The sequence below is a fragment of the Euleptes europaea genome, chromosome 5 (assembly GCF_029931775.1).
Source record: "Euleptes europaea isolate rEulEur1 chromosome 5, rEulEur1.hap1, whole genome shotgun sequence".
Taxonomy (NCBI): Eukaryota; Metazoa; Chordata; class Lepidosauria; order Squamata; family Sphaerodactylidae; genus Euleptes; species Euleptes europaea.
Genome location: NC_079316.1, coordinates 50028764 through 50050661, shown reverse-complemented (window position 1 = coordinate 50050661; position 21898 = coordinate 50028764).

Here is a 21898-nt window from a genome sequence, read left to right as displayed (position 1 = left end):
CATCTTGTCGAATTCCTATAAATAGTAGCTGCCATGTATGAACTGAATCAGGACCATGATGCTGAAGAAGAAGGTTACCCTGTCTCCCCATGCTATTTTCCTTCTGAAACTACCCCCTGCAGCTGCTATTTGACCTAACAGGGAAAACATATAGGTATCTATATTTTGTTTTCCCTACCGGTGCAAATAGTTTCGGGAGGGCAATCTACAGTAAGAAACTGGCACAGAGCAGAGGGTTAGCCCTGCTCTCCCAACACCACAATCCTGATCCGATTCTTCCCATCCCTCACTGCTGCTGTTTATAGAAATATAGACAGGTGGGAGGATGGGGGCCCCCATGTGCTTACCCAAGGCCACTCTTTGGAAAATGTTGCAAGAGGCTATTCAAATGAATGGTTCAAATAATAATTCACTGATAGAGGGATCTGTGCCTCTAGCTTAAAGAGAGGCAGTGGTACAGCCACCATTCAGGAAAAAGATCCTTGCAAACACGAGTCAAGGGAGTAAAGAGGTAAAAAAGCTCTTTGTGCAAGAGTCTGACTTATACAAGAATAAGTTGGGGGCAAAGCCACTCAGCCACTGTTCAGCTTAATAAACAGAATCTCCATTAACATCCAGAACATTACATTTTGTATTGATGAAAAAGCATCCCCACCCTGCGAACCCATTTGTGATCCTTATAGGGAATACAGTTGTACAAGAGCCCTGGGCTCTGATTTATGTTGTTTGTAATGTTATTAGTGATGAAGCACCACATCCTCCTCATCACCACCACCTTGCACCCTCATATAAATATATATTTTAAAATTTGGTTTTAACTCTGGATACCTTTGCTCCCCTGTTAAGCAGACTTAGCACTGAAGTACTGAATCATCAATTTAAAAAAAATTCCCCAAGAGCAAATCAATTCTCCCTATAGCTCCGTTGTCCCACCAAGGTAATAACTTTTTTGGTTTTCCTTTAGTTGGCAGCATGCTTTCTTGGTACGCACACGAACACTGGGGCAATCCTTCAGTCTAATTTTTTAAGAGCAGAAATTACCCCTCCCCAGCCACACACAGCAAGTATAATCCCCTTATATCAGGCTGGAATGTCACGCTGCTGGCACCAGGCTCATGGAAGTATAGTTCTGAGGTCCTTTTTATACCGGCTCTCTAACCCACTTTGGCAAATAGGTATTTAAAAGGCTTCATACACCTTAAGGATAAAACGCAATCTGCCTGTAGTTAAACTTTAATTTGGGTTTTCCAAAACCTGCTTTAGTCCAATTTTTCTTCTTTGTGTTGCATTTTATACTTAAGGTAAAGAAATCCAGTGGAATTCTGATTGTTCAGAAAAGCTCTTAGTTTATCTCCTTTGCAGTCCCCCATGCTGTTAAACATGTGGATATTTTAAGCCATTATAGAGAGAGAGTTGTAGGGGGGACGTTGTTGTACATATACTGCTCTAATTGCATTGCTTTTAAGGGCATACTCAGCCTTAAGTCTCAGTGAGCCAGGCTAACTATAACTCATGTAAATAAATGAGTATGTTAAGAATTTCTCTGTTGCCTTTTGGTTTAAGCTCTCAACAAGGCTTACAGGAGTGAAACAGGAAATTCAAACCCTCAATATAGGCTCTTCTCCCAATGTCAGGTGTATCTTCTGCAGGGGGGAATTAAAAGCTAAATGTACATGTACACTTACAATATTTATTTCCATTTGGAAACTCATTATTTGGGGATATTTTTCTAGTAGAGATTTCACAGCGATACATTTCTCACCTTGCTGTGCTTACAGAATCAGAAAATCTTATTTTCCCCCCTGAAAACTTCTAAAATTGGCCAAAGCAAGAACTTACAAATACGTTACACAGTGATTTTTGTTCTCCATGGAAGAGTAAAACTGGCAACCACTCACTGCTCCAGTGATTTAACTCAATCTTTATCTAAAAAAGGTAAAGGTCCCCTGTGCAAGCACCGGGTCATTCCTGACCCATGGGGTGACATCATATCCCAACGTTTCCAAGGCAGACTTTGTTTGCGGCGTGGTTTGCCAGTGCCTTCCCCAGTCATCTTCCCTTTACCCCCAGCAAGCTGGGTACTCATTTCACCGACCTCAGAAGGATGGAAGGCTGAGTCAACCTTGAGCCGGCTACCTGAAACCAACTTCCGTTGGGATCGAACTCAGGTCGTGAGCAGAGCTTTTGACTGCAGTACTGCAGCTTAACACTCTGCGCCACGGGGCTCCTCCCCATCTTTATCTAGAGATGTAAAATTTCTGAGAAATTTTTAAGCCACACACAAAAACAAAAACAAAATTCAGAGGAGGGGGTTCAGGAAACAATTGGGAAGAATTTATGCAATATTTACTTTCCTATCAAACCTAAACTACCATTACTGGTTTAACAGCATAAACTGCATCATTTATAACTTATAACATTGTACTACTTACCATATTTATGGAGTTTAAACTTATAAATATCTTTTATAAGAATTTTTTGAAACATATGTAAAATTTGAGAGTTATAAACTGCTGCAATCTATGCAGCCATGGAACATGTATCTTAATTTTTGCCATCTGAGAGGGGGGGGGCATTGAATTTAGATTGTGATGGACAGGTCCCATTCTACTTCCTTCAGAGCGCAACCAGTGAGAGCTGATGGAATGTTGGTGCGAGGCTGACAGCTGTTGGGGGGAAGAGAAAGAAAAGGGTAAGTATTTTGAGAGTGAAGGACAGAATTGGAAGCTGACAGGGGGGAAAGATAGTTTGTAAATGAGAGGAGTGGATGAAGATTTAGTAGGGTTGCCAGCTCTAGGTTGGGAAATACCTGGAGATTTTGGGGGTGGAGCCTGAGGAGGTCGGGGTTTGGGGAGGGGAGAGACTTCAATGAGGTATAATGCCATAAAGTCAACCTTCCAAAGCAGCTGTTTTCTCCAGGTGAACTGATCTCTGTTGCCTGGAGATCAGTTGTTATAGCGGGAGATCTCCAGCCACCACCTGGAATTTAATAGGGATCGAGATAGGGCACTAAGACTATATAAACATTGAACACAAACATGAGACTGCTTTATTGACATTTATTTCATTATTTTCTACATGTATTGTATGGCCATAGTGTCTGTGATTTTTGTATGCTCCAATTGTGCAGCACACGTTTTCTTGTTTTATTAACCACCTGGAAGTTGGCAACTCTAGGAGTTAGGGATCAGGAGTTCAAGTATTGAGAAACATTGCATCCAAGTACATAGATCACTCCAATATTGTTTAAAGTTTTAGAACATAAGAAAGGCCCTGCCGGATCAGACCAAGGCCCATCAAGTCCCGCAGTCTGTTCACACAGTGGCCAACCAGGTGCCTCTAGGAAACCCACAAACAAGACGAGTGCAGCAGCAACATCCTGCCTGTGTTCCACCACACCCAAAATAATAGGCATGCTCCTCTGATACTAGAGAGAATAGGTGTGCAGCATGACTAGTATCCATTCTAACTAATAGCCATGAATACCCCTCTCCTCCATGAATATGTCCACTCCCCTCTTAAAGCCCTCCAAGCTGGCAGCCATCCCCACATCCTGGGACAGGGAGTTCCACAATTTAACTATGCGTTGTGTGAAAAAATACTCCCTTTTATCTGTTTTGAGTCTCTCACCCTCCAGCTTTAGCAGATGACCCCGTGTTCTACTATTATGGGAGAGGGAGAAAAACTCCCTGTCCACTCTCTCCAAACCATGCATAATTTTATAGACCTCTATGTCTCCCCTCAGCCGCCTTCTTTCCAAGCTAAACAACCCTAAGCGTCTTAACCACTCCCCATAGGACAGTTGCTCTAGTCCCCTAATCATTTTGGTTGCTCTTTTCTGCACCTTCTCAAGCTCTGTAATATCCTTTTTTAGGTGTGGTGACCAGAACTGTACACAGTATTCCAAGTGTGGTCTCACCATAGATTTGTACAAGGGCAGTATGATATCAGCAGTTTAATTCTCTATTCCTCGTCTAATTATGGCCAGCATGGAATTTGCCTTTTTTAAGCAGCCGCACACTGGGTTGACATCTTCATTGAGCTATCCACTACCACCCCAAGATCCCTTTCTTGGTCTGTCGCTGCCAGCACAGATCCCATCAGTGTATATGTGAAGTTGGGATTTTTTGCCCCAATATGCATCACTTAACACTTACATTGAATTTCATTTGCCATTTTAATGCCCATTCTTCCAGTATGCAGAGATGCTTCTGGAGCTCTTCACAGTCCAATTTTGTTTTAACCACCCTAAATAATTTGGTGACATCTGCAAACCTGGCTACTTCACTGTTTAACCCCAACTCCAGGTCATTGATGAACAGGTTGAAAAGCACCGGTCCCAATACAGATCCCTGAGGCACCCCACTGCTCACATCCCGCCATTGGGAGAACTGACCATTGATTCCTACTCTTTGCTTCCTATTTTTCAGCCAGCTCTCAATCCATAAGAAGCCTTGTCCTCTTATCCCATGACTATGAAGTTTGCTCAGCAGTCTTTGGTGGGGGACTTTGTCAAAAGCTTTTTGGAAATCCAAATACACAATATCCACAGGCTCATTCCTGTCCACATACTTATTGACACTTTCAAAAAACTCTAATAGGTTAGTGAGACAGGACCTACCCTTACAGAAGCCATGTTGGGTTTTGCCCAGCAGACCTTGCCCTTCTATATGCTTGACAATTCTAATAATGCTTTCCACTAATTTACCCGGAACAGACGTTAAGCTAACTGGCCTGTAATTACCTGGGTCCCCCCTGGAACCTTTTTTATAAATGGGTGTTACATTGGCTATTCTCCAGTCCTCTGGTATAGAGGCTGATCGAAGGGACATATTACATATCTTTGTTAGAAGTTCAGCAATTTCCCATTTGAGTTCTTGAAGAACTCTAGGATGAATACCGTCTGGTCCCTGTGACTTGTTAGTTTGCGGTTTGTCTAGACGTTCTAGGACTTCCTGCCTTGTTACCACTATTTGCCTCAGTTCCTCATTTTCCCCTCTCCAAAATCTCTGTTCAGGAGAAGGAATCTGCCCTGTATCTTCAACAGTGAAGACAGATGAGAAGAATTCATTTAGTTTTTCAGCAATCGCTTTATCCTCCCTTAGAGTTCCTTGTCTTCCATTGTCATCCAATGGTCCAACCGCTTCCCTAGCTGGTTTCCTACTCCTAATATACTTAAAGAATTTCTTATTGTTTGTTTTGATGTGTTTAGCAATATGCCCCTCAAAATCTTTTTTTGCATCTTTAATTATCTGCTTGCATTTCCTTTGTGCAAGTTTGTGTTTGCTTCTGTTCACCTCGTTTGGGCAAACCTTCCAGTCTCTGAAGGAAGACTTTATTTCTCTAATTGCTTCCTTCACCTTACCCGTTAGCCATGGTGGTGACCTCTTGGACGTATTACTACCTTTCCTGACCTGTGGTATACAGGCTAACTGAGCCTCTAGTAATGTGGACTTGAGTAACCCCCAAGCCTTTTCAAGAGATTTAACCCTCCTAACTGTTCCTTTCAACTTCCTCTTTACCAGTTTTCTCATTTTAGAGAAGTTCCCTCTTTTAAAGTCAAAGGTAATTGTGTGAGATTTCCCAGTCACTTTCCCATTTGCATATAAATTAAATTTGATGCCATTGTGATCACTATTGCCAACTGGCTCAACTAAATCCACATCCCGCACTAAGTCATTGGCAGCACCACAGAGTATTAAATCCAGGATTGCCTTCCCTCTGGTTGGGTCTATGACCAACTGTTCAAGGGCACCGTCATTTAGGATGTCTAAAAATTTTATCTCTTTGGCTTGACTGGAGCATACATTTATCCAATCAATATGAGGCAAGTTGAAGTCTCCCATTATTACTACTTCATTACCTTTACATGCTTCCCTAATCATTCTCCATCTCAAGATCACCCTGAGCCATCTGGTCAGGGGGCCGATAGAACGTCCCCAGTACTAAATCTCCTTTGGGGCCCGGAATCGTCACCCATAAGGATTCTGTGGACGAGTCTGCCCTTTTTATGGTCTCTAGCTTATTAGACACTGTGCCTTCCTTGATATACATAGCAACACTCCTCCAATACGCCCTTCCCTGTCATTTCTATACAGTTTGTAACCAGGGATGACTGTATCCTACTGGTTCTCTCCCCTCCACCAGGTTTCTGTAATGCTCATTATATCTATGTTTTCTCTTAAAACCATGCGCTCTAATTCCCCCATTTTTGCTTGGAGGCTTCTAGCATTAGCATAGAAACACCTCCACACTGTTTCTCTCTTTCGACTTGCCTGGCATGTGCCTTTGGGCATCTTTAAGTGGCTATCCATCATTTTTTTTCCATTCCCTTTCATGTCTAAGTAATTCCTATGTGGGCAATCTGAAGCAATTTTCGCTTTGTCCGTATGCACTGAGTTTGCCCGAACCAGATGCTTCTCAGCTCCTGTCAGCTTTCCCCCCAGGTTCAGTTTAAAAGCTGCTCTGCCACCTTTTTTATATTACGCGCCAGCAGTCTGGTTCCATCCTGGTTCAAGTGGAGCCCATCCCTTTTGTATAGGCCCGGCTTGTCCCAAAATGTTGCCCAGTTCCTTACAAATCTAAAGCCCTCTTCCCTGCACCACCATCTCATCCACACACTGAGACTCACCAACTGTGCCTGCCTAGCTGGTCCTGTACGTGGAACAGGTAGCATTTCTGAGAAAGCTACCTTGGAGGTCCTGGCTTTTAGTCTCCTGCCTAGCAACCTAAATTTGGATTCCGGACTACATTTCCCCACGTCGTTGGTGCCAACATGCACCACAACCACTGGCTCCTCCCCAGCACTATCTACCAGACTACCTATATGACGGGTAATGTCCGCAACCTTTGCACCAGGCAGGCAAGTCACTATGCGGTCCATGCACCCACCAGAAACCCAGCTATCTACATTCCTAAGGATTGAATCCCCCACTAGAAGAAGCCCCCCTTCCCCTCTGAGGCATATCCTTGGTACGAGAGGATATCTGTTCATCCACCAAGGAAGAGGTCCCTTCTAAGGTACCGCATCCCCCTACCTCAGCGAGATGGCCTCCTTCCCCAAGGGCTCCATCATCCGTGACTGGCAGGTTGCCGTCACCTTGGGACTGGGATGTGACTATTTCATCCCCGGAGTCCTTAGTCACCTCTCTCTCTGCCTGCCTCAGCTCATCCAGCTGAGCTACCTTGGCCTCAAGGAAGTGAACTCGCTTCCTGAGAGCCAGGAGCATCCTGCACCGAGAACACACCCACGACTTCTGTCCAGCAGGCAGATAATCATACATGTGACACTCCATGCAGCACACTGGATAGCCCCCCGACCACTGCCTGCTTTCTACCTTCATAACTGGTATTTAATTAATTAATTATATTATATTATATTATATTATATTATATTATATTATATTATATTATTCTTTGGTGTTGTAACCCTGCACTTTACTCTCTTGCAGTCTTCCTGTACCAAATAAGAACTTGCCCTGCAGCTATCTGCTGCTAATTCACATAGATATTCAAGTTGCTCGGTACTCCAACTGGATGGAGAGAGTTACTCTGCCAAGATAACAAGATTTTATACTCACCCTACAGATCCCCAGTCACGATCCACAGGCTAAGAGCCACAGGGCAAGAGCCCTGGCGAGCAGGAGCCTTAGAATTTAAATGCTCACAGCCCCCACCTCTCTCACACAAGCTCCAATCACAATAACCCCACTTAACAAGGTAACAGTCAAGTTTTCAGGCAGCAATCAACCTTAATCACCCACTGGCACAACAATCACAACCCTCTCCTAGCAAACCTCAATTAAATTCTCAGTTTAGTTAGGCTTCCCAGCGTTTAAAAAAAGGCAAAGTTTAAACTCACCCCTGCCTGTAGTCCCCAGCTCAGCTCAGCTGAAAGTAAAAGTAAACTCCCTTTTGTTTATCCATGCTGACTAGGGTTGCCAACTTCCAGGTACTAGCTGGAGATCTGCTATTACAACTGATCTCCAGCTGACAGAGATCAGTTCACCCGGAGAAAATGGCCTCTTTGACAATTGGACTCTAAAGCACTGAAGTCCCTCCCCTCCCCAAACCCCAACCTACCCAGGCTCCGCCCAAAAAATCTCCAGGTATTTCCCAACCCAGAGTTGGCAACCTTAATTCTGACTGAAAGTACAGTATATCAGTCAGGCCTCGGCCTTAGAGTTGCCAACCTCCAGGAACTAGCTGGCAATCTCATACTATTACAACTGATCTCCAGTCGATAGAGATCAGTTCACCTGGAGAAAATGGCCGCTTTGACAATTAGACTCTATGGCATTGAAGTCCCTTCCCTTCACAAACCCACCATTATTTTCCCCCAGGCCTTCATATTGCTACCTTTACCCAAAAATTCACTTAATTCTGTTTACCCTACAACTGCACTAAAGCTGTCTAACACTTTAACAAGAGTAAGATTCCATTTCCTGACTTTAACAGTCAGGTATGACACTGACAAACATCTCGGTATTAAGATTCATGTGAAGTTGGCTTCAAGGAAGAAGATTCCCCCAAAGCCAACTGACTTCAAAAGAGCTTTTTAAGCACCACTTAAAACATTATAACATGTCAAAATGTAAAAATCATTATTAGAGTTATGTGAAGTCTGTTTAAATACCCAATTAATCTATCAGGGTCTACTTAGATATAGATGAGAAAGAGGGGTGGTAATTTTTAAGGGACGAAGATTTTATGACACTGATGAGGAAGTCTGAACTCTCAAACTCTATTAGCGTGACTGAATCACACAGTTTCCTTGTGAGTTAATTAGAAAATCATTTTTCCTAATATAATGAAGTTGTATTTGATTCTAAGATTGTTGCGGCTGTCAGATTTATTATAACTCCAGATGGCCTGGTGAGCTCCCCCACCCCACCAAGCAAAGATTTTTCAACATGTTATGAAGTTAAGCTACAAATGCTATTTGGTGTCTGTTGTGTTAATACATTTTCTAGGACTGCTGTTAACTTTGAAAGAAAAACCTTCAGAAAGGTACAGTTCACCTTTTGGGACTTCAATCAGTTCCACATGAGGGATGATTAATAGTCTGACAAAAGACTATTAATTAGTTTGGCCAGAGGGCATTACATCCATAACTCTAACTAAATATTAGAATTATTAAAGGCAACATGTCCCTTAGATAAATTCCCTATGATTTGACAGTTCTCAATTGGCTTCTTACCAACAAGAACATAAAATGGCTTGGGAAAATGGAAACTGGCAGGCAAGGAGTTTGTATTCCAACTGCAGTTCCTGATAAAGGAGGGATCTGCCTTGCACAAAGATAGAACCCAGAGCAACACTGAGATGTTTTAATCCTAACAAGAGAAAAGAGGAGGAAATTGCCTTCAACCGTCCGCAAAAAGACCAAGAACTGAAACCAGTGGGGTTATTTCCTTATAGTCAGTTGTTTGTTCATAAACTATTAGACTCTTCCTCAATTTTCATTTTAGGTTTTGATCCAACCTATTCAAGCTCCATGTCATTCAGCAGCTGCTCAACTCTTTCCCTGGCAGTTCTTATGTCATCGCAGATGCCATAATTATCTTCTCCCTGGACCTCTGAGACTAAGGTCATTTCTGCATGGTCGCTTGACCCTCCTTTATTCTCTGTTTCAGCCAGGATCAAATTTTTCAGTATGCCCGTTACCTCATTCCTTGGAAGATCAATGCTGTTTCAATGAAAAACGAGCCTGGCTTTTCCCATTCCTCTTCTGGCCCGAATTAAACCGTTCATCCTGGCTCATTCTGGAGTCACAGAGCATGCATACTCTGTTCTCGGGTAGAACTTCACCCCACCCTTTCCCAAACCCTTCTTCAAGGCAGCATGCGGATAGCCAAACGGGAAGCACAGAAGATTGGCTTCTCTCACAGCCAGTCATGAAGCAATGTGTAAAGAGGCAGGGATTCAAGTGTTTCCTGCTACCTTGGAGCTCTTTCTGAGCAAAGGAAAGGCTCTTTTAAAACGAGGCTTGGATTTTTCCCCCGACCCCTTCTTTCAGATTGCTCCATTTTTTGTTTTTTGTTCTTAAAATGCTTTTTTAAGCGGCAGTTGGGTCTGGGGGGAATGAAATCTTCTCTCAGGGTGAGTACTGTGAAGTCATCCAATTACAGAGCAGATTTAAAAAGGTGGGACTAGATTTGAACTTGGGAGAGTGCTTTTCTGTATTCATTCCTCCATTAGCACACAGTTTCGTCCCTGATCATTCCAGCCAATGCATACACCTCCTTTATTCCCCGTTTCAGCCAGGATCAAAGTAGTACTTCCCATTTTCCCAAGCCATTTTATGTTTTTGTTGGTATAAGGTATGAGGAATGAGGTAACGGGCATACTGAAAAATTTGATCCTGGCTGAAACAGGGAATAAAGGAGGGTAAAGTGACCATGATAAATGACCACAGTTTCCTCCAACCTGGGTTACTTTGATCCTGGTTGAAACGGGGAATAAAGGAGGTTAAAGCGACAATGCTTAAATGACCTAACACTAAAATCCTATGCAGACTTACTCCAGTCTAAGCCCATTGAAATCAATAACTCTCAAAAGGATTGCAATGTAAGGGCCTTTTACGGCAATCACATACAAGTACTTAAGCAATACAAGCAGCAGTTCTTCATCTGCTGTGGGAGATTCAAAGTATCATTTCAGAAATGAAGATATAACTTTTTATTGTATTTAAAAGTAATTTAATGGGGAAATCTATTCTTCCCCTAGCCAGAGAGGTCACAGAGTCCTAGAGTTGGAAGGGGCCATATAGGCCATCTAGTCCAACCCACTGCTCAATGCAGGATCAGCCAAGAGCTTCCATGACTAGTGTTTGTCAATGACAAGTCACTGCTACCTATTAGATTTGGTCTAGGATATAACCACAGTTTAGGGAGGGACACAATCTTCCTCTTCCATGTGCCATTTTGTGACTTCTGGTGGCATTCTTTTCCCCCAGAAGTTGAGCATTTCTCCACCACTACTATCAGTATAGTGCACACATGGCCATGCCAGACTTTACAAAAGTGGTCACTACCATTAAAACGATGTCTTCCTCTGCCTGCAAATCCCTGTTATTTTAAACTTTTTCCTGTTCTTTTCTTCTGTTCTAATTGTGGGCTTCCCACTCTGGTATCTTGGTTTTAAAAGGGAGGACGCAGGAGAAATAAGAAACCAAAGATTTTCTTGCCTTCCTCGCAGCACCGAGGTTCCTTGAAGAAATTAAGATTTGGAGATAGAATCTGAACCTTAGATATAAGCACCCACCTAAACCTGTGGCTGATAACTGAAGGATTAAGTAAATGGAGATAAAATGGAGTATTTTAAAAAAAACTGAATAAGAACGTTTATTTAAAACAACACAGACTGAGGTAACTAGAAATAATGAAGATCAACAAGTGGGATTTCAGTTTTCCAACTATACATGCCAGAAAAAAACTGTTCTAGGCAGATAGCACTTTCACTCTCTTGTTAAAAAATTTACTTTAAATCCATAAAATCCAATGTAATTTGTCGTGCCACCCCAAGCAGTTGCATCCTTCTAAACCCATTGATTTCAATGGGATTAGAGGGGTGTAACTCTGTTATCTCAGTTCCACAATAGTTCCCACTTTCCTATTACACCAACCCTCTTTGAAACTCTCCCCTCTCGCTACCAGCTTCTAACCTTCCACTGATAAAATCTAAACGGATTCCTGCTGATTGAGCGCTGCTCTCTTTGGCTTTTTGGTTGCTGAATGCTTTTTTCTTCTCTCTCTACCATAACTAGAAATTGTAAGGTTATCTTTGACTTTGAACATAGGAGACTATTCCACTGCAGATGGAACACAATCTAACCCTAGATACTGATTGTGTTAAGGCAATATCTTCAGATTCTCCTCATAAGGTTTTTCAGCTGTGACACATGATTACCTCAAGGTATACTAATGGTTCTCAAACTGTAAAAAAACCCATTTTGATCTTTAATGTTTTATGGACCTCCAAGCCTTCCCCTCCTCCCTCATCAATGGGATTGCTAATCACAGGACAGAGAACCCTCTTTAAAGTGTGAGAAAAGCCAAGCATGCCCCAAGGAGGCTTCTGTCCATTAGTGTGCTCAAAATAAAACCATTTAACAAGAACCACATCAGCTATGCTTAAAAAAAAAATAAAGTAAGGTATTTCTGTTAAGACATAATCTACAAACAGGGCCCCCCAGTATGGCATTCATCAAGCGTTTTTAGAAAGTGGGTTGGGCCTAGGATTGCCAGGTCCCTCTTCGCCACCGGCGGGAGGTTTTTGGGTGGAGCCTGAGGAGGATGGAGTTTGGGGAAGGGAGGGGCTTCAATGCCATAGAGTCCAATTGCCAAAGCGGCCATTTTCTCCAGGTGAACTGAACTCTACCAGCTGAAGATGTTGTAATAGCAAGAGATCTCCAGCTAGTCTCTGGAGGCTGGCAACCCTAGTCAGGCCAGCAGGGCTTCCGACTGGCCATGGAGATCTGATCAGCTGGGCATATTAAAATAAAATACTGCCGGCCATTTTAGGTGCGGTGACTGCAACGCTTGTGCACAGGCGCTGCAAGTAAAAGAATACTGGGACGAAAAAACGGGCTTCAAATTCACATTAAAAAACTTTACAAACTGTAACAGTAAATATGTTATTTACATTATTAGAAGCCCCTGTGGTCTTCTTTACGTGGGTAAAACTAAAAGAGCCATTAAAATCAGAATACAAGAACACAGGTCCCGCATACGGAACCAAAATTTGGAAGCACCACTTACCGTCCATTACCTAGAAAAGAAACACCTAGATTCTGAAATGCAGTTCTTTGTTGTTTGGCAATATAAGGGCAAGTCCTTTTCAATTACTGATATAGATTGTCTTATGTCCCAACAGGAGTCCCGTTTTATATTTATGTTCAGTTCCCTAGCCCCTAATGGCCTCAATACTTTTATGGATCTTTCCAGTTTTCTGTAACTTCCTACTATAATCACACATGGCACTTTAAAAAAAGACATGGTGCTATGTGTAGAGTTAATACGGTAATGAGTTTGCTTGTTCAGAGACCCTTTTTAATGACGTGACTCAGTCACTAAATTAGACGTCTTACTTTGCCGTCCAGATACACAGGAAAGGTACACTCCTTCATGCACTGATTGGTATGATATTTTAATTATTTATGTATTTATTCTATTATGAGCATTTTACAATGTATGGCATTCTGTGGAACTATGTATTTTTTTGCAGAATAGTGCACGGCAAGATTGAAGGCTTGAAAAAGTCTACTCGAAATGGAATTATACCGGATGTCCATTGCTCCACATCTTGTTGCTGTGATTTACTGATGCACTTTGCACAATTATTCATACGGACTGAATAAGAACTGAGCATTTTGGCTTATATTTTGCACTGTAAAGCCTTATGCTAAGAGTTGGGGTCTGACTCAGACCAATTGTGATATACATTTCTTTGCTCTAGAGTTGCATGTTTCCAATATATATCTTTAATAGCAAGAGTTGCTTTTGTTTGATTCCTTTAATTTGGAAATAATAGTCTTGTGCTGTATTTTGAATTCCACAGTACCTGGAGCTTGGCAACCCTAGTTGGGCCTAGGGTTGCCAGGTCCCTCTTCGGCACCAGCAGGAGGTTTGGGGGCAGAGCCTGAGGAGGGCGGGGCTTGTGGAGGGGAGGGACTTCAATGCCATAGAGTCCAATTGCCAAAGTGGCCATTTTCTCCAGGTGAACTGAACTCTATCGGCTGGAGATCAGTTGTAATAGCAAGAGATCTCCAGCTAGTCCCTGGAGGCTGGCAACCCTAGTCAGGCCAGCAGGGCTTCCGACTGGCCATGGAGATCTGATCAGCTGGGCATATTAAAATAAGATTTTGGCAGTAGCTGCTTTGGCAATTGGACTCTATGGCATTGAAGTCCCTCCCCAAACCCTGCCCTCCTCAGGCTCCGCCCCAAAAATCTCCCACCAGTGGTGAAGAGGGACCTGGCAACCCTATCTATGACATTGAAACCCTTCCCCAAACCCTGCCCTCCTCAGGCTCTGCCTCAGAAACCTCCTGCTGGTGGAGAAGAGGGAGCTGGCTGGCAACCCTACTCTTTAAAGTTATAGGGGATTAACGCATGGGCAGAATGTTCTTGGTTCGCTCCTCCCTTATCTCACTATATTTTAATCCAAGACTGGATAGTCAAACGCATGACGCTAGTCCATCCCACTATAAGTCTGAAGCAAGTAGCTGCTGGAGGCTCCCTGTGCGTTTGAGCCACCCATATAATGTGGGATAGTAGGAGAGTGACCGCCGTGTCATTGCCCAAAGATTGGCTGAGGGGTTATCCAATCAAAGGCCGATTCTCCCCTTTTTTTTCTTGGGACACCAGCGTTCCGGTATACCATCGTGACGGTGTGAAGCACCCTCCCTACAGGGCTGGTCGGGGGGGGGGGTCTGTCTGGCCTGGAGAGGGTCGGGGCTTGAGGCGCCTCTTCAGCCTCAGACCAGTCCGAGGGAGAGTCTGAGCTTTCCTCTCCCTCGGAGGCTACCTGGGTGGCTCTATGCCTGCTTCCTCCCTGGCTACAGCTCTCCTCTGGCCTTTTATACTCTTCAGGCCAGAGAAGCTCCGCCCCTTCCACCCTCTGCCCTCCCCCCGGAAGTCCATAAAAGGAGCTCTCCTTCCCCGTCGCGTCACTTCCCTTCCTAGCCAGCAGCGCGGCTCGCACCTGCCCCGCCCTTGCTCACCCGCAGCTCAGCTGTTTGTCGGGGCTGGGAGCTTGAACGAAAGGAGGTTAGTAGCGGGCTAGTCATGTGATTACATGCACGCCGGCGTTCCAGTAATGTAGCGAAATAAAAAAAAAGTAGCTGTTTAGCATTGAAAAGATCGCTTAACCCGGTTTTTGTGTGTGTGTGTGTGTGTGTGTGTGTGTGTGTGTGTGTGTGCTCAATTCGCGCCTAAGGTGGGTCCGATGCTCAGCCCTTGGACGGTCATGCGTTTAGACCACGGGAATTCGCTACTTTTAAGGCACAAAGGCGAGACAAATTGGCCATGCGTTAAACCCCATTGTTACAGTAGATGTTAGACACAGTGAGAACACTGGCCCCTCTTTCCTGCTCAAACCGTATCATTTTTAATTTAAATTACTTTTGACTAGTTTTCTGTTTGGTGCATTTGCAGAAATATGAGACTGCAAAAGGACACTGGTTTTTCATAGCAGCTGTTTGTCCAAGGTACTAGTAGAAATCATTCAGAATTACCAGTTACAATATGTTGATGGAGAATAAATAAGTATCTGCCACCCCACAGCAACAGACAGCTGTAAAATTCTATTGGGCCACCTGCAGGTATATTATTCATTTATTTGAGTTATTAATGACCTTGTAACTCTCCAGTGACACAGCAGATCCTGTCCACAAGTGAACGATGACAGGTCATAAATAATAGAAATAAATAATGTATCATGCAGCAGGCAATGTATGCTTCACCTAAACAATGGTGGTTTTACTTTATTCTGTTCCCCCCCTACTCCTACCCTGTATTTCAGAGACTGTTTTATCTGGTTATTCTCTATCCTGGTTGACTAGATCCACCTAAGCTCTATCAACATAGTACTGGACACAAAAAGTGGTCCTCTACAAAAGGTGTCCCTGGAAGGAAAATTTCCTGAAAAACAAGGACTATTTCTACTTAGAGCACCTGTACAAAAACATCTAGGAAGTGGATTATCCCATTTTAATAAGTTGTAAAAGATCATGTATGTTAAAATGTGCGACTACCCTCCCATGCTGAAATCTGTCTGCAACATGGACAGTAGTTACACTCAAAATCATCTTCTTGATATGTTAAGTCTTTCAAAAACAGGGAGATTTTCACTTAAAGTAATCCTCACGTGGTACAATCCCAAATGATAAACATTGAAATTATATCAACCACATGGGCTGGCAGAACTGGAAAAGTTCCCATTCTGGGGGGAGAAAAACTGGAAAAGTTTGCCTGCTTCTATAACAAGAGTTGATTCCAAGCAGAGGTGCATATTTCATGTTTCTTATTCAGTGGGACCCATGAGCATGTACACTACATGCTCATGGGGTTGGATCCAGCAAAAAAAAAAAAAAATTCCATTGGGGTATGATTATTGCCCATTTCCACTTCTTCATGGCAGACCTCAAACTCACCTCTCATGCTGTTCCTGGGGAGCAGCATTTCAGGGCCTATTCTTCCTTTCTTAAAGGTATGAATTTTATTTACAATAAAGGGCTTCTATTTTCGTCTAAAACAACAAGCCTCATGTGAACTTTATTCTGAAAGCAGCATCTCCCTTGTGCAGCACAAACCAAGCTCTAAGCTAACACAAAGCACCTTTCAGTGACACCTCAGATAAATCCATTGACACTTGGATACCTTGTAAACAATCAATTGAAAAACAAGTTGCCTTTGAAATGTTCATTTTCTTCCTGGACACAAATAATGACAACCTAAACCCGATAAAACTGTAGAACAAAACTGACAGTTACACCAGAGACTCCTGTTCCCACTTTGTGTTGGTCAGCCAAGTGAGTAAACACCCTAATTGACTGACTGACCTCATGGATAACATTTAGAAGGGAAATTCAGAGGTAAAATAGTTGTGCACATCAGACTGGGCAGTCTGTCCGGATATCCAATTAGCCTGTTATTTCTATCATTCCTTGCATGTAAAACTTGGGAACACTACTATTCAATGTGATGAATTTGGACAGGAAAGGATACTGTAGCCTGAAATAGCAGGTTATTTGGTACAGTCCCTCCATGGGTGGGAAGTAATTAGGAATTAGTCCTGTCTTTGGAGCACCAGCATTGTGAAGAAAGATGAAATGTAATGTAAGGAAACATAAGTTAGCCGGGTTTCATAAGCTTAATATCACACTAACATGGACTGGTGAGGCCCAGATTCAAATCCTGTTGAGCCATAAGACCACCTAGTTCTGCACTCGTGTATATATTCCTGGTGAGCCGGAAAGCTGCTGAGAGTGATTTTGAGCTGGAAGGGGGTAGGGCAGGCAAAGGGTTACATTTCCCCTTCCCCAGACACCAAACATCTAGTCCTGGCTACACCCTCCCATGGTGAGATGTGGAAAGCCCTATGCTGAATTGTCCCAAGTGACAGGCTGGGCAAAAACAGAACCAGCGCAGGTATCTAAAATAGCATATCTGGCACAAATCTACTGCTCTAGTTACTTGGGTTACATTCACTTCAATTTAAAGTCACAAATAATTACCTATGTGGGAAAGTACTGTCTAGACTGGGCCACTGACTATGGCATCAGGATGAGCCAAAGGTACTGAACTGGAAAGCCCCTTAAGGCCCCCATTTTCCCATTTAGAGGAAGCAGACTTTAGCTGATTACAGATACAAAATTCCAGTGTTTCCCCCCTTCCCCATTTTCTCCTTTTGGTCTCATTACTACTGAAATACTTTCTATTGCTGCAGCAGTACCTGTGATCCGGAACCCACAGCCTCCCAGCGCAGGGTCAGCAGAGTACTTTGTTTAATGCACCATGCAGCCATCTTGCTTTGCAGAGCCTGTAGGAGAGCAGCTCAGTCTGATTTTCTGCTGCATGGGCATTTAACTTTACAGTCTTAAATAAATGAACCAATGAAAAGAACAAGCCAGACAGTTCTTAAGTGGCTAGAAGGTCAGGGCCTTCCACAATGAGCTTTTGAAGTAGTTAACTGACAGCTTCTTTTCTCTTCACCCAGCCTCCACCTTTCTAAAATAACTTTGATTTGCTGAAACTGCTTTTTAAATAAAACAACTGAAATAAAAACCCAGCAGCTCCAAACACAAGAGCAGCTTGCGCTCGATAGTACTAGAACTATTTTCAAATCATTTTTGCTGTTTGCAGAGCATGCTTCTTGCTTTGATTAACACCATAAAAGAAACAGGAGCATGTATTATTCTGTAAGAAACTGATGCAAACAAAAGAGTCCTCATACACCAGTTCTTGAACTAGCACCCCTCCTCCAGCTCATTTAACGTTCAGAGGATCCTATTTTTTTAGCATGGGGTAAACACTGTACACCTCTGCAATACATATAACATGTGTTCCAATGATAGAATGTTGGCTTTACTGCAGGATAGAGGTATGATCTCAATAACTGGAGCAAAAGGGTTATTTCTCACAAAGGATTAGCTCTTTCAACAAGGTATCTTTGGAGAAACATGTGCTCTACCACTGTCAGACTGTACTGGAAAACAGCTGGCAAACTGACCTGGGCTGGCAAAACCACTGAGGGGTTTTCATTCACGAAAATCAACCTGTTCTTATAAACAAAATAAATCTCACTTCTACAATGGAAAACCCTTGTGGTCATATAGGACTTAAAAGAACTGGGGCTTTCTGTTTAGAAGCCCAGTGGAGGGATTTGACCTTGCCTGGCATAAGGGAACCTGGTAACTGATGAAGATAGTTGAAACTGTACATTTGTAAATTAAGGTTTTTTTTTTTAAATCCAAGACACTTGTATTCCTAACAAGACACTGGTACTATAACAGATGTCTTCTTAAACCTTTATTATTCAGAAAAGTGGTACTGAAACAGAGGCCTTTTATGCATGGCTGTTTCCCTTGCTGTCACCCCTCCGATGACTTCTGGTCTTTGTTTTTATTATGCCTGTCGTTTCTGACCATCAGAGGTTGCCTCGCTCTCCCCCTGCATTTCCCCGCGTTTTCAAATTTGAGATAAAACTGGTTCCTGAAAACAAGGGCAAAACGTGGGGAAACACAGGGGGAGAGTGAGGCGACCTCTTACGGTTGGAAACGTCATGTATAATCAAAATAAAGACCCAAAGTCATCAGTGGGGTGACCTTGAGGGAAACAGCCATGCATATAGGGCCATTGTGTGGATTCACCTTGGTTGTTCAAAAACAGGAATGCTTGAGAGACCATAATTGTGTTGCACTGATTTTTTTAAGGTAATGCAGACGATATTTAAGCTTGCACTTTCTGACTTGAAATGATCAGTGAGAAAGTGTTAACACACAGCAACAGCTCTTGAACCTAATCAGCTGGCCCACATATCTCCTTCGTATTTCAAAACCAGCATCTGGTAGACTGTCACAGAAGCAATGCTGGAGGCTCACATGTGAAACACCGCAACTGGTCTTGCCAATGAATAACTACAGTGCATTTCCTGTACTGAGACCCAATTTTGATTAAGATCAGTATGAGCCACTTGCCTTTCTTCGCTGTTAATTTCCCCAAGTTAAATGCCATTTCAAACCACATGGAACAAATGTGTTTCCCAATTTAAAAACACTGCTGGGAATTATAGCTGGAGAAGTTTTCAATAGCGCAAGTGCTCCACCTATAGGTATTGACTGTTCCCAAATGGTTCTTGAAACAGTTATAGCTAACACTCAGATTGGCTATGGGCACTCTTGATAACATGATCATAAATTAATTACATTTGTGCTAATCTGAACAAAGTTACTGCTTATTTCTCAAACTAGCTGGATTTCCCCTGACCTGGAAGGAGGCAGTTATTAGACCTCTGCTGAAAAAAAAGCTTAATTGGCTAGGGATGAGATGGCTAATTATAGGCCAGTTTCTAATTTATCTTTTCTAGGGAAGGTGATAGACCATGTGGTGGCAAAGCAGGATTTCCTGAATTATGTCTGTCCTTGGCCCATTTTAACTTGGTTTCAGGCCTGCGTTTGGTACTGAGACGGCTTTAGTGGCACTGGTAGTCAATCTTTGTTTAAAGGTGGACAATCTTCCCTGTTGATGCTGTTAGGCCTTTCAGTGGCCTTCAGTGACCATTCCATTTTCATCCACCAGCTTGAATATGGCGTTGGAACTAAGGGTTTAACTCTTCAGTGGTTTCACTCTTTTCGGTCTGACTACACACAGAGTCTCCACCAGAGGTGCAGAATCAACTGCATGGAAAATATTGAGTGTCACAAAGTTCTATTCTCTCACCCATGCTCTTTCTATCTGTCTGTCAGTCTGTAAAAGAGCCAAATATATTTAACAGCTTTTTATTTTTAACCAGTACTGGAATATTATATCGATACACCATTGTAATAACCTGTGTAGCAAGTTCCCCAAATTCCCAGCTTTCATTTTTTTAAAAATCTCTAGTCTCATCTTTTCCAGACATATAAGGAAAAAGGCATATCTTTGCAAGGGAAAGGGGAATTCAGACTGGGAATTCAGACTGCTGTGCTTTATCTGCAGCCAAAAAATCCTGTCCCTGTGTGGAAGACACCATAGAAAGATAATTGAGAGTAATGCAAAACAAAAAATGTCTTGTAGTTTAAATAAGCAAGACCGTTTAATCTCCCATATTTTCTCTCAGTTCTGTTTCAAGACTGCTAGATAATTTAATAATCCACGTGCAACTCTCACAAATGAAAAAATACAGCACAATTGTGCTTAAAATAATCATGTTTTGTTATGGTTCTCCCTCTTGCACAACAATGATACTGGATAATTAACTCCTTTATGACAACCAAGGGAAGCCTATTAGCTGCTATGGCTTTGGGGCCTTCTTTCCCCACTGCTGAAGTGGCTGCCCAGTGCCTCTCTTGGAGAGCAGTGCTTACACACTGCTGTTTGCACGAACTCCTCCTCATTTACCATTTGTATTCTAATTACATACAATCACGTTAATCAATCCCCTTTCTTTATAATTAATCTATATGTATACATTCCACAACTACTGGTGGCTTACCTGTTACAGCCAGCTATTCTTTTACTTTGGCAAGAATGAATGCTCTTCCTTTGGTGGTTTTGGAGGGAAGACATAAAAAAAAAAATACTCAAATAGTACATGTAGATGCTCATATGATAAAGTTGAAACTATTGAACATATGATCATGTAGTGTCCTATATTTAATGAGCTGAGGGTCAGTTTAATTAGTCTTGTTAGGGGCTTCCCAGAGGCACCTGGCTGGCCACTGTGTGAACAGACTGCTGGACTTGATGGGCCTTGGTCTGATCCAGCAGGGCTTTTCTTATGTTCTTAATCCTTTATTTTAAAATATGGAAAGGTCCAATGAGGCATCTGGCAGAACGAGGGCACAGGTGATGTGGCTGCTATCAGATACAAATTATTCGTCTGTGGCAAAATTTATAAGGGCAATAATTAAATACCAAAAGAATAACACTACGTAAGGCATTTTTATTTATTTTCTGCTCAAGGCTATAGCTGTATGAGCAGGACTAGATAGTCAGCTATTGCAAGTATAATATTGGAAACTGCAGGAGTAGGAAGAGCTACTATGGCCGTAAAGGATTTGTTTTATTGTAAACTGCTTTAAGCTAGGATAAGGAGCATAAAAGTATAGCCCGCAAATAAACAGCCAATTTGAAACCACACTTTAAAACATAGTTGATTAAAGGGAGAATATTCTTGCCCATTACCTGAGACAGAATTCAGTCAGGCTTAAGAACGCACCTACAGTTCTGGAGCCTTCTTTTCTCTTTCTGAAACGGCTGCCTCTTCTGGTGAATTCAGCTAATGGTGCACACTAAGCAGAAAGCGCTCTCCTTTTGCAACAGAAGGGACAACATGAGTGGCCATAACTGTCCATTCTGACAGTCCGCCAATAATACAATTAAGCAGCCGCATTGTTAGGTCCCGGTAAGCAGTGTCTGTTATTAAGACCTGTGGAGTTGGCCCTTAATGAGGCTTCTGGTTGCCAGCAAAAGGGAGTTCTCTCAGCTTTTACAATGGAATCGTTAAGAGGAAAATGCCGTTTAGGCCGTAGCCAATCACTGCCTGGCTGCCCTATCCCTCATGAGTAACTGGGTAAACTTTGGTACACTCAGATGTGAATAGCTAAATTGACCAAGCAGAAGGATGACCTATATTTTCCAGGGGCACAGCCTCAGCTCTGGCAACACGTTTAAACTGTGGGTCTTATCCAACTAGG